At 43.7% G+C, this 16,033-nt stretch overlaps 1 protein-coding gene and 1 long non-coding RNA gene across 3 annotated transcripts in view; one reads left to right on the top strand and one right to left on the bottom strand.

Annotated features, from left to right (window-relative positions):
* cenpi (centromere protein I) overlaps positions 1–16,033 on the top strand; it is a 148,617-nt gene that overhangs the window by 84,178 nt on the left and 48,406 nt on the right. The gene's annotated exons all lie outside the window — the stretch shown is intronic.
* The window catches only part of LOC137377641 (uncharacterized), an 82,867-nt gene continuing 67,312 nt past the window's right edge, over positions 479–16,033 (bottom strand). Inside the window, exons 2-3 of the long non-coding RNA XR_010976449.1 lie at positions 3,645–3,812; positions 479–1,274 (exon numbers count right to left, since the gene is read on the bottom strand). This is a non-coding gene — a long non-coding RNA (uncharacterized lncRNA). The remainder of the gene's footprint in view (positions 1,275–3,644; positions 3,813–16,033) is intronic.

The raw sequence follows: 16,033 nt of genomic DNA on the forward strand, positions 1-16,033 counted from the left end.
CTGGAGTATTAGCTTAGATTACGGACATATATTGAGTAGGACTGAGGAATTTAAGACTTATCTCAAATTTAACCAGGCATTTATTATACCGGATGACTTGACTGAATACTGATTGTATGTTGTTGAAACATGTAATTTGCCAGATATGCCAGGTTCTCCTTTACCCTTCAGGCATGTATGAATTGAATGTGTTGCTTCATTGTCACGTGCACAAAAAAAATCGAGGAGAAGGACAAGACGCAGAATAAAATCTGATCATTGCCCATCCAATGTCTATTTGTATTGTAATGATCCTGGTGGAGACCACCACCAAACCAAAGGAATTAAATCCACCGACTGACCCCAATTTAGGAAACCAAAAACCAAATGGACAAGGTTTCTGTTTGATAAATTTTACTTTAACCGTCAAAACAAAACCAACATAAATTAAACATGAGCTAACAGTTAACTCACTGTCTATATCTTAAAGGTTGCAGGTTAATTAGCAGATGCAACAAAGATAGTCCTTACAGATCCTCAGAATAGTCTTAAGAGCAAGGTGGCACTGCACAGTTTTACAGTACAACGTAATCAAGATCTTCCTTGGGTAGTTTTTCCAAGGTCTAACCTCCAGGATGTGGAGACGGAAGTAATGAGGTCCCGTTGATAATGAGTGATGCAATCTTCCTTTTAATGGTTTGGTCTTGCCACCTCTCGAACAAACTCAGCCTTGCCAATACCGTCCTGGTGGCATGGCTCCGTTGATAACTTTTCAGTCACCAAAGACAGCTGCCATAAGTCATTCACCAATGGTCAGCCCTCAGCCCACACTGCTCTGCCTGCTGTCAAAACAACTGCTTCAACTGGCTGCATCAATTCCAAGCAGCCTCTCTGGAAGCACAAAAAGCTGAAGCTCTCAGCCTGTCTCTTTAAGCAAGCTGACTGATTTTTCCATTCACTGTAGTGTTCTTCTCAACTCTGAAAGTCTTTTTTTAAAAAAACGCATAGTTTTGCAACTGGCTTCAATGCTTCCTAGAGTTTTCTTGAAACCTAACCTCCCAGTCACATGTCCTTGGTTTAAAAAAAAAAGTTTGTTCTTTCTCAGTCAGATGACTTCGTTTGTCTAACCTGGGTTTGACTTCCCAAAAACTGGAAACCATTTAGTTTCAATTTCAAACTGGCGACTTTCTCAAAAAAAACACCAGCTGTATAGAACTCAGACTACGTGCAAAGACTGCATCACACTATATAGGTAAATATCAACTTCAACACAGCTCACATTTTGCCAGGTGTCCCTGAAAGGAAAGCAGAATCATTGTTTCAGCTATTTTATTTCTTACAGGATAGTCACTTACAGATGCACAGAGGCTTGAGAATATTAGAATGAACTTTGTGCTGCTTGTAACCTGAAGGCAGGGCCAATTAAGCTTTGGGGCAGCTAGCTTGTGAGTGAGTTCTGCCTCGACTGGTGGAACAAAATTGTATTTTTATTCTTTGATACAAAGGGCAGCAGGAAATTTTTTTTATTTTTTTTAATTCATTCACGGGATGTGGGCGTCGCTAGCCAGGCCAGCATTTATTGCCCATCCCTAATTGCCCTTGAGAAGGTGGTGGTGAGCTGCCTTCTTGAACCGCTGCAGTCCATGTGAGGTAGGTACACCCACAGTGCTGTTAGGAAGGGAGTTCCAGGATTTTGACCCAGCGACAGTGAAGGAACAGCGATATAGTTCCAAGTCAGGGTGGTGTGTGACTTGGAGGGGAACTTGCAGGTGGTGGTGTCCCCATGTATTTGCCGCCCTTGTCCTTCTAGTTGGTAGAGGTCGCGGGTTTGGAAGGTGCTGTCGAAGGAGCCTTGGTGCATTGCTGCAGTGCATCTTGTAGATGGTACACACTGCTGCCACTGTGCGTCGGTGGTGGAGGGAGTGAATATTTGTAGATGGGGTGCCAATCAAGCGGGCCGCTTTGTCCTGGATGGTGTCGAGTTTCTTGAGTGTTGTTGGAGCTGCACCCATCCAGGCAAGTGGAGAGTATTCCATCACACTCCTGACTTGTGCCTTGTAGATTGTGGACAGGCTTTGGGGAGTCAGGAGGTGAGTTACTCGCCTCAGGATTCCTAGCCTCTGACCTGCTCTTGTAGCCACGGTATTTATATGGCTACTCCAGTTCAGTTTTTGGTCAATGGTAGCCCCTAGGATGTTGATAGTGGGGGATTCAGCGATGGTAATGCCGTTGAATGTCAAGGGGAGATGGTTAGATTCTCTCTTGTTGGAGATGGTCATTGCCTGGCACTTGTGTGGCGCGAATGTTACTTGCCACTTATCAGCCCAAGCCTGGATATTGTCCAGGTCTTGCTGCATTTCTACACAGACTGCTTCAGTATCTGAGGAGTTGCGAATGGTGCTGAACATTGTGCAATCATCAGCGAACATCCCCACTTCTGACCTTATGATTGAAGGAAGGTCATTGATGAAGCAGCTGAAGATGGTTGGGCCTAGGACACTACCCTGAGGTACTCCTGCAGTGATGTCCTGGAGCTCAGATGATTGACCTCCAACAAACACAACCATCTTCCTTTGCGCTAGGTATGACTCCAGCCAGCGGAGGGTTTTCCCCCTGATTCCCATTGACCTCAGTTTTGCTAGGGTTCCTTGATGCCATACTCGGTCAAATGCTGCCTTGATGTCAAGGGCAGTCACTCTCACCTCACCTCTTGAGTTCAGCTCTTTTGTACATGTTTGAACCAAGGCTGTAATGAGGTCAGGAGCTGAGTGGCGCTGGCGGAACCCAAACTGAGCATCACTGAGCAGGTTGTTGCTAAGCAAGTGCCGCTTGATGACACTGTTGATGACACCTTCCATCACTTCACTGATGATTGAGAGTAGGCTAATGGGGCGGTAATTGGCCGGGTTGGATTTGTCCTGCTTTTTGTGTACAGGACATACCTGGGCAATTTTCCACATTGCAGGGTAGATGCCAGTGTTGTAGCTGTACTGGAACAGCTTGGCTAGGGGCGCGACAAGTTCTGGAGCACAGATCTTCAGTACTATTGCCGGAATATTGTCAGGGCCCATAGCTTTTGCAGTATCCAGTGCCTTCAGTCTGTATCTCGCTGGAAATCTATTGTGTTAATTGATATATTTCACATAAAATGATCCTGTTTGTTGGTTTACTTTAAGCTTCATATTGCTCGACTGCTTTTTAGTCAATTGTTTTGATAGAAGTGAAAATATATACATTGGCATGAGAGATCACTGAATCCAGCACTTTGGGATAAACGGGTTTGTTTTACCATTCCTGGGTTATACTGTCGTTTACCAGCTATTGGACAGTAAACGTGCACTCCAGGTCATAGGGATATGAGATCTGTTTATGGGAGTGGCCACTGATGACGCACTCGAGAATATCTACTGTGGACCTTTGAAATTTGTAGCAACAGTTATGCACTTACTATAGAATTTAGACATATACCTATGCTATAACTATTAACGATTACAGACTATATTAAAGTGAAACATGCAAAGAGTTCAGGGTACATTTGAGTGTGCTTTCCCACTGACTTAATGGGGTGCAGCACCCTTGGGGTTAATAGCGTCATGGACTTATTACAGCACAGAAGGTCAGTAATAGTAAAACTTACTTTGGAAGCAAGACTGAAACTTCCTTACCTCAAGGGCATCTGTGAAGTCTACAGGGGTCCAACGTCTCCATGTTTACTGTTGCAGGTGTAGAAACTCTTGTGTGTGAAGTCAGGAGATGCACTTTGACAGAGACTAATGTGGACCCTCAAGGAAAGCAGCATTGTGGTAGCAGGTGGTGAGGGCAGCCTTTGGCACCTTAGTGTCAGAAAAATTTAAAGACCTTATAGAGCATACAAAATAAGGGCTACCTGCACCTTCAAAGAATGCAGTGTACTCATTGTGTCATTTTTCAACTTGTTCTTGGGATGTGGGCATCGGTGGCAAGGCCAGTTTTATTTGCCCATCCCTAATTGGCATTGAGCAGGTGGTGGAAAGCCGCCTTAACTGCTACAGTCCATGTGGCGTAGGTACACATACAGAGCTGTTGGGGAGGGAGTTCCAGGATTTTGTCCCAGTGACAGTGAAGGAATGGACGTATAGTTCCAAGTCAGGATGATGGATGACTTGTAGGGGAATTTGCCACGTACAACTACATTGTTCTTTCCACCCCCCCCCAACACACAAATTTGAAGTTCTTGAATTTCCTTGGAGATTGTGGCGTCCCTTGCATCCTGAGCCTTCACCTGAAAGCATTCCTTCACTCAGCCTTGTATGCATTCACCACACTAAACACCTCTTTGCTATCAAAATTGGATTAATCGTCATCCTCATTATAATTACTTGTAGATATGTTTCCTTGCAAAAATGGCGCAAGTACTTGTGGCATGGCAGGAATGTGCACTCATAATGTTGCTGTTTCTCAAGATGGCAACACGTCCAGACAGCTGCCAGGGAAGCAGACATTCACTAGTCTGCTGCTGATCGCAAGCAATAGGCACATTGAGAGGTATACTTTCTGGTTTTCATAAGACTGCCTATTGATGGGAACATGTATAGATACATGTGTGCAATCTGTGACGCCTAGACTTTGGGGAATCCTGCCAATTATTAAAATTGCATAGCTTTGTCGTGTTGGTGTTACTTGTTCATGGAAAAGCTGATGCAGTTATTTGGTCTGGAGAACAATGCATCTGTGACCTACTTTATGAATCTGTGCACAGCTGTATGCTACAAATCTCTTAATTGGTAGCAAAGAATAACCCTGTGGCATGGAAGTTAAGGATGGTGATGACCAGAACAGTGCATGCATTGGAAGTCAGCTGCAAGTCCATTTGGAGCAAGTGACAAACTTTAATGGCCTCCTTTTGTAAAGCCACTGCAGGCAATGGTCCCTGGCTATAAGCAGGTAGGAATAGGTAGGCATATCTGTATACCCTGGTTTACAGTTATCAACAAATAAGAGCCATATACCTCCAGTGCAGCCTGACAGCCGACTGTCTCTCTGTTGCATCTCTTCTTTCAGAAGCAACGATAGCAGGAAATTACTGATGGGATACCAGTGGTGGAAAGTGGGGGAGGTAGAAGGTAAATGGCAGCCTGTCAGAAAATAGCATAAAGACAGCTGGCAACCAAAACAACGTGATAATAAAAAAATAGTTGCTATAAATTTTAAACTTGTCATTTTATGTCTACGTCTCCATTCACAATAGATAGTTTTATACTGACACAATTAAAATGGTAAATGAGGCATTAATAATGAGAAATAGGTTTTATGAAGTTACAATCATTGCTGCCTCATTTACATGTGTCTGTGCAATAATAGGTGGGCACCTTCACTGTCTGCCAGAAATGACAGTGAAAAATTGGGTGGCTGCTAAAGTGAGCAGGGATCGAGTGTAGTGGATCCCCACTCCTTCCCATCCAATTACTGCCCTGAAAATGGGCTAGTTGCTGCAAAAAGATCGAGGCGACTAAGTTTATCATTTGCTAGATTCCCTCATTCACCTGGGTGGTAATTGCTTTGACCCTCTGTCAATTTGAGCACACTGTGGTGGTGATTGTCCTTTACTTTTCACACTTGAGCTGCGTCATCTCAAGCTGACAATGCTTTTTGCAGTGTTCCAGTGAACATCAACGCGAGTTCGAGGAACAGCACCTCATCTTCCGATTCTACAGCCTTCTGGACTCAAAATTGAATTCAATAATTTCAGACCATGAGCTCCATTATTTTTTTATTTAATTTATTATATATTTACAATTATTTTTTAACCATGTGCTAGTCTTAAACTTATTTTTCATGTGTTTGCTTTCGGGCAGAGCTATTCATTATTCTGCCATTAGCACTTTCTCTGGGCTCATGTTTTGTCTTTCGCTACAACTATTTGGCACTCCATTTGCATTCTGGTCGATGACATCTCTGTCATTTAATCTCTTTCCCCCTCTGTCCTATCACAGTCTTTCCTTCCTTGTTGTTCTTCCACCCCCCCACCCCCTCCCCACCTTTTCACTTGCTCAAAGACTGTAACATTTCTAACTTTTGCCAGTTCTGATGAAGGGTCACAGAGCTGAAACGTTAACGCAGTTTCTCTCTGCACAGATGTTGCCAGACGTGCTGAGTATTTCCAGCATTTTCTGTTCTCATTCAGAGTTCCAGCATCTGTAGTGTGTGGTTGTTAATCTTGTTTATGTGCTGCCATTGCTTTCAGTGAATGTCATGCTGGTGATGTTGCTCTTTTTTTTTCAGCCTTATGTTCGTGCTGCCCTGTGCTGACTTCCTTTTCCTGCACCAATGCCAGTTTATACAATTTAATTTTGTGTCCACACTGGTTGTCTTCTGTTTTCAGCATGGCCAGTTTTTTTATTCTTTTCAACTTCCTGTGCTCAGAATCCGTGTGTCCGAGACAAACACATCTGCAGGAAGTGTCACCGGCTGCAGAAGCTTGAGCTCCGGGTTTCAGAACTCGAGCGGCGGCTGGAGTCACTGTGGCGTATCTGCAAGGTAGAGAATTACGTGGATAGCACATTTAGGGAGGTGGTCACACTGCAGGTTAGGAACATACAAGCAGTTAGGGAATGGGTGACTGCCAGGCAGTCTAAGAGAACCAGGAAGGTAGTGCAGGAGTCCCCTGAGCCAATCTCACTTGCTAATTGGTTTTCCATTTTGGGTACTGGTGAGGGTGATGGTTCCTCAGAGGAGTGCAGTCAGAGCCAAGTTTGTGGCACCACAGTTCTGAAGAAGGGTCACTGACCCGAAACGTTAACTCTGCTTCTCTTTTCACAGATGCTGCCAGACCTGCTGAGTGGTTCCAGCATTTCTTGTTTTTATTGTGGCACCACAGGTGGCTCAGCGACACAGGAGGGGAGGAAGAAGAGTGGAAGAGTAGTAGTGATAGGGGATTAGTCAGGAGAACAGACAGGTGTTTCTGTGACCAGAGACAGGACTCCAGAATGGTGTGTTGCCTGCCTGGTGCCAGGGTCAAGGATGTCACGGAACAGTTACAGGACATTCTTCTGGGGGAGGATGAACAGCCAGAGGTCGTGGTCCAGATTGGCACCAGTGACATAGGTAGGAAAGGGGGTGAGGTCCTGAAAGCAGATTTTAGGGAGCTAGGAAGGAGATTAAAAAGCAGGACCTCAAAAGCAGTAATCTCAAGATTGCGAGTGAGCATAGGATTAGGAGAATTGTGCGATTGAACACGTGGCTGGAGAATTGATGCAAGAGGAAGGGCTTCAGATTTCTGAGACATTGGGACTGGTTCTGGGGCAGGTGGGACCTGCACAAGATGAAAGGGTTGCAACTTAGCAGGACTGGGATGAATATCGTCGCATGGAGATCTGCTAGTGCTAGATTAGCGGGGGATGGGAACCCGAGAGGTAGACCATGGCTACCCGACCTGAACTCGACTGGGCCTGACGACGTGTCGGGGTCGGGGCTCTCTTTCAGGTCTGGCATTTGGGCTCGGGTCGGGTTGGGTCAGACACAGTGACAGCCAGGAGGTCAAGGCGGGAAATGTGCATTTGGACTCTGCACTAGTCTGCAGTGAGCAATTCCATCCATTTTAGAGCACAACCTCTTCAGTAAAGTTGATTATATTCCGGTGGTCGGGTCAGGTGGGGAATAAAGTCAAAGGACTCTGGCCAGGTCGGGCTCAGGTCAGATGTGGTTCTGTCGGGCTCGGGTCGGGTTTCGTTTGCAGACCCGAGCTGGCCTTAACCGCGAGGGAGCTCAGATTGGAGGGAATCAAAACTGGTAACTTGTCAGAGGTGTAGGAACCAGGAGCAAATAGAGTAATATCAAGGTGCACAGAATACTCTGAGAGATAGGGTATAGTAAGTTATTAGATGGGGTCAGAGTAAGGGAGAAAGTAATCAAGTCTAAATCAGGGTTAATGTTCTGTTGCAAAAGGACTTTTTTTGTACTCAGAACTTAGAATTCTGTGTGTTTTAAAAGCTGAAAGAAGGATTTTTGCTTAGTGGAAGACACCTGCAAATAATTGGAATTCCTGAAATGTTTTGAAAGGAAGTTCATAAGAGTTGAACTTTAGGGGTGCTTTGAAAGGAAATTGAACTTGTACAATGACAGGAAAGCCAGCAATTTCAAGGAAACCATGGGTTTGACCTTCCTTCAGAGCAGCTTTTGAGTGACGGGGAGACACTGTCTGGACATGTGACCATGTTCAGGAAGGTTCTTTTTACACCTTGAACTCTTTAAAAAGCCTGTGAATTGGACAAAGAGCAGGCATTTGAAATCTTGCTTTGACCTGCCTGGAGCAAGGGAGGAAGACCCAGAAAAGTGTTACCTCTCTCTGTAAAGGAGACTTGCATCTCTTGAAAAGGAATCCTGTTCCTGTTGCCTCCCGTGTTTTGGGAAATCCTGAAATCTCAAGAAAGCTTCTGCTGCTATACTACTGTTTTTTAAATCCCAAGCAGACCGATTGCGGCACCCCTGCTGAAAGACCTGTGTGACACCTGCTGCAGACAAATTGCCTTGAAAGCCTACCCATCACAGACTGTTCATCAACCTCACCTGGAGAGACTTCAAGTGGCATCCAACTATTCAACTCTGGGACACCTCACTACTGAAAACATCCGAGCAGAACGTGATAAACTCAACTATTTTTATTATTCCATCTATTCCTAAGAAACAGCTGTAAACCAAAAATCCTCTTTCCCTGGTTAACCGTTTTTTTTTAATGTATGTATGTGTGCATGAGGGTTAAGGAAAAAAGTTTTTTTTTCATAACTACCAAGATACATCTATATGTAGGAGCTGTTATTTCTTTTCTAATAACAGTTAATGTTGTTGTTTGAAGAAACCTGGTTTGGTGTGCTTTATTCTGGGGGGAAAATGAAGTGTTTAATTTGGTTATTCTTCGGTTGGTGGGAAAATTCATCTGATATACTCTGACCTGTGGAGTAGTAGGGCTGAATTAACAGTGCATTACTCCCGCCTTGGTTGTAACAGCACATGTATGCGAATGCACGGAGTGTGGTTAATAAAATTGGTGAGGTACAGGCGCAGATTGCCATGTGGAAATATGATGTGGCTATAACAGAGACCTGGCTCAAAGAAGGTCATGACTGGGTGTTAAATATTGCTGAATACAAAGTGTTTAGGAAAAGGGAAAAAAGGGGTGGGGTGGCGGTTTTGATTAAGAAGAGCATTGCACTGCTGGAGAAAAAGGATGTCCCAGAGGGGTCAGGGACAAAATAAGTTTGGCTAGAGCTAAGGAAGAAAAAAGGTACAGTTACATTGCTCGTTGTTGACTAAAGACCACCAGCTAGTGGGAAGGACGTAGAGGAAAAAATTTTCAAGGAAATTACAGAAAGGTGCAAAAATTATAGGGTAGTTACAATGGGGGACTTTAATTATCCAAACATGGACTGGGATTATAGTAGTGTAAAGGGGAGTGAGGGGCAACAGTTCCTAGAATGTGTTCAGGAAACTTTTCTACAGCAGTATGTTACTAGTCCAACGAGAGAGGAGGCACTGCTCAACTTGGTTCTTGGGAATGAGGTGGGCCAAGTGGATCAAGTATGAGTAAGAGAGCATTTAGGGGATAGTGATCATTGTACCATAAGGTTTAGGCTGACTATGGAAAAGGACAAAGAACGATCCAGAGCAAGAATAATTAGCTGGGGGAAGGCCAACTCCAACAGGGTAAGAACGGAGCTGGGGCGAATAAATTGGAGTCAAAAGTTGGCTGGAAAACCAGTAGATGAACAATGGGCTACCTTCAAAGAAGAGATAGTTTGGGCACAGTTGAGGTATGTTCCCTTGTAGGGCAAACAAATACAGAGCTCCTTGGATGACAAAAGAGGTCAAGATTAAGATGAAGAAGAAAAAGTGTGCTTATGACAGATGCCGGGTAGAAAATACTATTGAGAACCAGGCTGAATATAGAAGGTGCAGAGGGGAAGTGAAAAAGCAAATCAGAGAAGCAAAGCGAGAGCATGAAGAGAGACTGGCAGCTAGCATTAAAGGAAATTCCAAAGTTTTCTGTAGACATATAAATAGTAAAAAGATGGTCAAAGGAGGGGTGGGGCCGATTATGGGCCATCAAGGCGATTTACACATGGAGGCAGAAGGTATAGCTGAGGTGCTAAATGAATACTTTGTATCTGTCTTTACCAAGGAAGAAGATGCAACCCAGGCAATGGTGAAAGAGGAGGTAATTCAGACACGAGAGAGGTTTAAAATTGAAAAGATGATGTATGAGAGACGCTGTCTGTATTTAAAGTGGATAAAACACCAGGACCAGATGAGATGCATCCAAGGATACTGAGGGAAGTGAGGGTGGAAATCGCAGAGGCACCGGCCATAATTTTTCAGTCTTGCTTAGACTCGGGTGGTACCAGAGGACTGGAGAATTGCAAAAGGGTGTAAAGATAAGCCCAACAACTACAGGCCAGTCAGTTTAACTTCGGTGGTGGGAAACGTCTAGAAAAAATAATTCTGGGCAAAATCAATAGTCACACGGACAAATGCGAGTTAATTAAGGAAAGCCAGCATGGATTTCTTTCGGGAAAATCATGTTTAACTAACCTGCTGGAGTTCTTTGAGGAGGTAACAGAGATGGTTAATGAGAGCAAGGCAGTTGATATGTTGTACAAGGACTTTCAAAAGGTGTTTGATACAGTGCCACACAACAGACTTGTGAGCAGGGATGGTAGTAACATGGATATGGAATTGGCTGAGTGACAGGAAACAAAGAGTAGTGGTTAATGGATGTTTCTTGGGCTGGAGGAAGGTTTGTAGTGGAGTTCCCCAGGGATCAGCGTTGGGACCCTTGCTATCCCTGATATATATTCATGGCCTAGACCTTGGCGTACAGGGCACAATTTCAAAGGTTGCGGATGATACAAAATTTGGAAGCAAGATTATCCAGTCTCTTATCTCCTTGCTGTTCCGGGACCTCACTGTGTGCGTTGGTTGCTTTGTTTGCCTACTTAAGTGATTACAACTCGGAGCAGCTACTTCGGCTGTGAAGCGCTTTGGAAAATCCTGAGGATAACTATAAATTTGTTCTTTCCTTATTGAAAATAAAAGTTTACACAAACAAATTTTCATTTTCAATAATAACTTGTATTTATTTCGCGCCTTCCATGTAATAAAGTGTCCAAGGCGCTTCACAGGAGTGTTATAAAGCAAAATTAGATACTGAGCCACATAAGGCGATATTAGGGCAGACTGCCAAAAGAGGTAGGTTTTAGGAGTGTCTTAAAAGAAGGAAGATAGGTAGACAACCGGAGAGGTGTAGGGAGAGAATTCCAGAGCTTAGGGTGGAAGCAGCTGAAGGCACAACCACTCATGGTGGAGCAGTTAAAATCGGGGTGGCTCAGGAGGCCAGAATTCGATGAACACATAATCAGGAGGGTTGTGGGGCTTGAGAAGGTTACAGAGATAGGGAGGGGTAAGGCCACGGAGGGATTTGAAAACATGGTTGAGAATTTTAAAATCAGGGTGTTGCTTAACCATGAGTCAGTGTAGTTCAGCGAATGCAGGAGTGTTAGGTGAACAGGACTTGGTGCGGGTAAGGGTATGCACAGCAGAGTTTTGGGTGACCTCAAGTTAATGGACAGTAAAATGTGGGATATCAGTCAGGAGTTCATTGGAATAGTCATCTCTAGAAATAACAAAGGCATGAATGAGGGTTTCAGTAGATCAAGAGCTGAGGCAGGGACAAAATAGGGCCATGTTACAGAGGAGAAATAGGTGTTCTTAGTGATGATGCAGGTATTTGGTTGGAGGCTGATCTCAGGGTCAAATGTGACACCAAGGTTGCAAACCGTCTGGTTTTGTCTCCAACAGCTGCTAGGGAGAGGGATGGAATCAGTAGCTATGGAATGGCGTTGGTAGCAGAGACTGAATATAATGACTTCAGTCTTTCCAATATTTATTTGGAGGGATATTTCTGCTTATCCAGCACTGGATATCAAATAAGCAGTCTGATAATTTAGAAACAGCGGAGGAGTCGAGAGAGGTGGTGGTGAGATAGAGCTTGGATGTCATCTGCATATATGTGAAAACTAATGCCATGCTTTCAGATGATGTCACCAAGGGCAGCATGTAGATGAGAAATAGAAGAGGGGGCAAGGATAGATCCCTGGGGAGCACCAGAGGTGACTCTGGGAGCAGAAATAGAAGCCATTGCAGGTGCTGCTCTGGCTATAATTAGATAAGAATGGAATCAGGCGACTGCAATCCCACCCAGCTGGAGGAGGACGGTATGGTCAACTGTGAAAGGCTGCAGGTAGGTAGAAAAGAACAAGGAGGAGTAGTTTACCTTTGTCACAGTCACGTAGGATGTTATTTGTGACTTTGAGAGCGATTTTGGTCCTATAGCAGGAGCAGAAATTCCAGGAAAGATGGGCACAGGATTTGGAAGGCATATTTAAGGACTTCAGAGAGGAAATAGAGGTTGGAGATGGGGTAGTCGTTTTCAAGGATGGTGGGGTCCAGGGTTGGTTTTTGACAAGAGAGTTGATGATGGCAGATTTTAAGAAGAGAGGGAACTGTTAACAATATCTACAATATGATGGGCCAAGGATTAGGGGACACCAGATTTAAGGTTTTGGGGAAGAGATGCTGGGGGGATATGAGGAAGAACTTTTTTACTCGGCGAGTGGTAATGATCTGGAACTCGCTACGTATGAGTGTGGAGGAAGCGGAGACAAAAATTTCAATGTACTGTTAGGACCGAGGTAGGAGGAGTGCACTATCTTTTCCAGTTCCACTTCTCCACAGGTCACAACATATCTTTAAATGTTTACCCAGTTACCGATGCAGTCAATCATATACTCTGTTCTTTATCACAGAATAAAATATACTAACCAGGTTTCTTTAATAAACAACAGAACTATCAGTTTATTATAAAACAGGACTTATCCAGTCACGAAGCAAAACATAAACACACAGATTGAAATATGAAAATTCCTTTTTTAAATACCCCCCACACGCATACTGGTTCAAGGTTAAAAAAGAAATTTTCTGCAGAGCTTTTTTACAAAAAACAGACAAAAAAACTTTGGCTCAATTCTTTTGTTCTTGAAGAGAACGGATGAGGTATGTTGTGTCCCAAAATGGCGTACAGTCTGGTGTCCGAGAACACACAGACTGGTCACTGGGATCTTTTCTGGAGCAGGTCTTTTCAAGCGGCTTCGAGAATGAATTTGGCAGGTTTTTCCAGTTTCTCGGGAGAAATGCAGCATCAGGGGTTTTAGCACTCTCACTCTGGATCTTTGCAGGTTTTCAGATGAGCTCGGTGTTTCTCTCTTGGCAGGTTGATTTCCAACTGCTTTTAACAGCAGTCCACACCCCAAAAGAACCGAAACAACATCTCAGAAGCAAAACCAACTCTTGGTGGCGCAGTGGTTAGCACCGCAGCCTCACAGCTCCAGCGACCCGGGTTCAGTTCTGGGTACTGCCTGTGCGGAGTTTGCAAGTTCTCCCTGTGACCGTGTGGGTTTCTGCCGGGTGCTCCGGTTTCCTCCCACAGCCAAAGACTTGCAGATTGATAGGTAAATTGGCCATTGTAAATTGCCCCTCGTGTAGGTAGGTGGTAGGAGAATGGTGGGGATTAGTAGGATTAGAATAAATGGGTGGTTGTTGGTCGGCACAGACTTGGTGGGCCGAAGGGCCTGTTTCAGTGCTGTATCACTCTATGACTCTATGTCCCTCATAAATCGTGACATCACTTCTCCGCAAACACCTCCCCCAAGTCACCAAGGTTTCTATTGTTTTTCGAGCTTAAGGCATGTGATTTCCTGTAAAGTTTTGTTTTCAAACAAGACCTCTCGGTGACACTTGTAAAAACGTCCACGGAGTCTTTTCAGTTTTCCCAAATAAACCAATGTCCATAATTGTAAATATGAATTCTTAAAAAAAAAAAATTTTTAAGAAGCACTTTGATAACACCTCCATCCTTGGAGGAATGAAATGCCATTTTTCAATATGTTTCATGGCAAAGTGTGTGGGAAAACAATGATGTAAAATATTAAAATACAGTTACACACATTCTCATTCACTCTGTACCTAACACAGGTGTGCTTTGTACCATCTTTGCTCTCAAAGCAAAGTTAAATCCTAGACAAAGCATATGCAATTACATTATTTTTCTCAATGTGGATCATCTTTAAGTGATAAGGTTGCAATAGTAAACTCCATTGGAATAGTCGTGGCGGACATAGATTTTAGAATGCTTAAGAATTAGTAATAAGCTCGGGGTTTCTTTTTGACTGTTGAGCATCTCTTTCGGTGTCGATTTAGCTTTTTGGAAAAGTATCCCACTGGCCTTTCTATGCCTGATTCATCGTCTAGTAATAGGACTGCACCGAGCCTTAGGTCACTAGCATCAATTACTACCTTGAAGGGGTTAGTGAAATTTGGAACAGCCAACACTGGTTCATTAATCAAAATAGCTTTCAGCCTCTCAAAGAAATGTTTGGCACTCTCTTGACCAAATACCTTGGCTTTCTTTTTTTGAAGCAAATCAGTCAGTGGAGCAGGTATAGTACTAAAATTTGGTACAAACGTGGTAGAAACCACACATCCCCAAAAACCTCATGATTTCTCGCTTAATCTTAGGGGTAGGGAACTCCACCAATGCTTGTACTTTTGCTGTTCTTGGCAACACTTGTCCTTGCCCTACTATATGCCATCGGTAGGTTACACTCATTTTTGCAAATTCGCTTTTGGCAAGGTTTATCACTAAATCAGCTGACTGTAATTTTGTAAACAGAGCTTCTAGTTGTTCCAAGTGGTCCTTCCACATGTCGCTTTATACTAGCATATCATCTAGGTAAACCACACAGTCAGGAGCACTGGCTACCACTTGGTTCATTAGTCTCTGAAAAGTTGCTGGGGCATCTTTTAGCCTGAATGGCATCACTCGGCATTGGAAAAGACCGTCTGCTGTAACAAAGGCCAATATTTCTTTAGTTCGGGGTGTTAAAGGAACCTGCCAGTATCCCTTTAACAAATCTATTTTTGTAAGAAATGTGGCACTACTCACTCTGTCAGTCATCCAAGCAAGAAATTGGGTAGGAGTCTGCCTTTCTTACTGTAATAACCTTTCTGTAGTCTATACAGAGTCTAGTTCAACTGTCAGGTTTAGGCATTAACACCACTGGCAAATTCCAGTTGCTTTGACTGGGTACAGTGAGGTGATTTTCCAACATGTGTTGGATTTCTGCTTTCACCTGGGCCTGCTTCTCTGGATTTAAGCGATAAGAATGCTGTTTCATAGCATTCCCCTACATCCACATCATGTACGGCTACGGTGGTACATCCTGGTTTGTCCCTCCAGACTCCTTTAAATGCTGAGTAGCCTCATTGGTTTCAAATACAGATGCAGAACATAGCATCTAATCTCCCTAGCAATTCAGTATTAGCTAACCGGATAGTAGGAGGTTCAATTTGAAAATTGTCTAGGCCTCCCGCCTCAGCCTCATTATCCCTTTCATCCTTCACTGTCCTAACTACCTGACATACCTGTGCTTGCTTACCCACCTCCGGGTGATGATATTGTTTCAACATGTTGATATGACACAGCCGATTCTTTTTCTGGCAATCTGGGGTGTCAATCAAATAATTTACTTTACCAATTCTTTTGACCACGTTATATAGATCATTGAACTGTGCTTTCAGTGGTTCACCCTATAAAGGCAGTAATACTTGCACTTCATCCCCTGGTTGAAATGTTTGGGTCTTGGCATACTTTTCTGCCCATATTTTGCCTGGTTGTTTGGAAAGCTTTAAGGTGTTCGTGGGCCACTTTGCAGGCCCTTGTGAGCAGCTCCTGGATCACGGATACATAACACGGAAGATTCGCCTGTCTGTTCTAAAAACTTTTCTTTGATTAGTTTTAAAGGACATCTTGCCTCATGTCCATAAAGTAACTCAAAAGGGCTAAACGGGTAGACTCATTAGGTGAATCCCTAGTGGCAAACAATAGAAATTCTAGCCCTTTATTTCAATCATTCATTCATGACAATATGCCCTGATCATTGTTTTGAGAGTCTAATGGTACTGTTCT

Source organism: Heterodontus francisci, chromosome 15, assembly GCF_036365525.1.
Source record: "Heterodontus francisci isolate sHetFra1 chromosome 15, sHetFra1.hap1, whole genome shotgun sequence".
NCBI classification, from domain to species: domain Eukaryota; kingdom Metazoa; phylum Chordata; class Chondrichthyes; order Heterodontiformes; family Heterodontidae; genus Heterodontus; species Heterodontus francisci.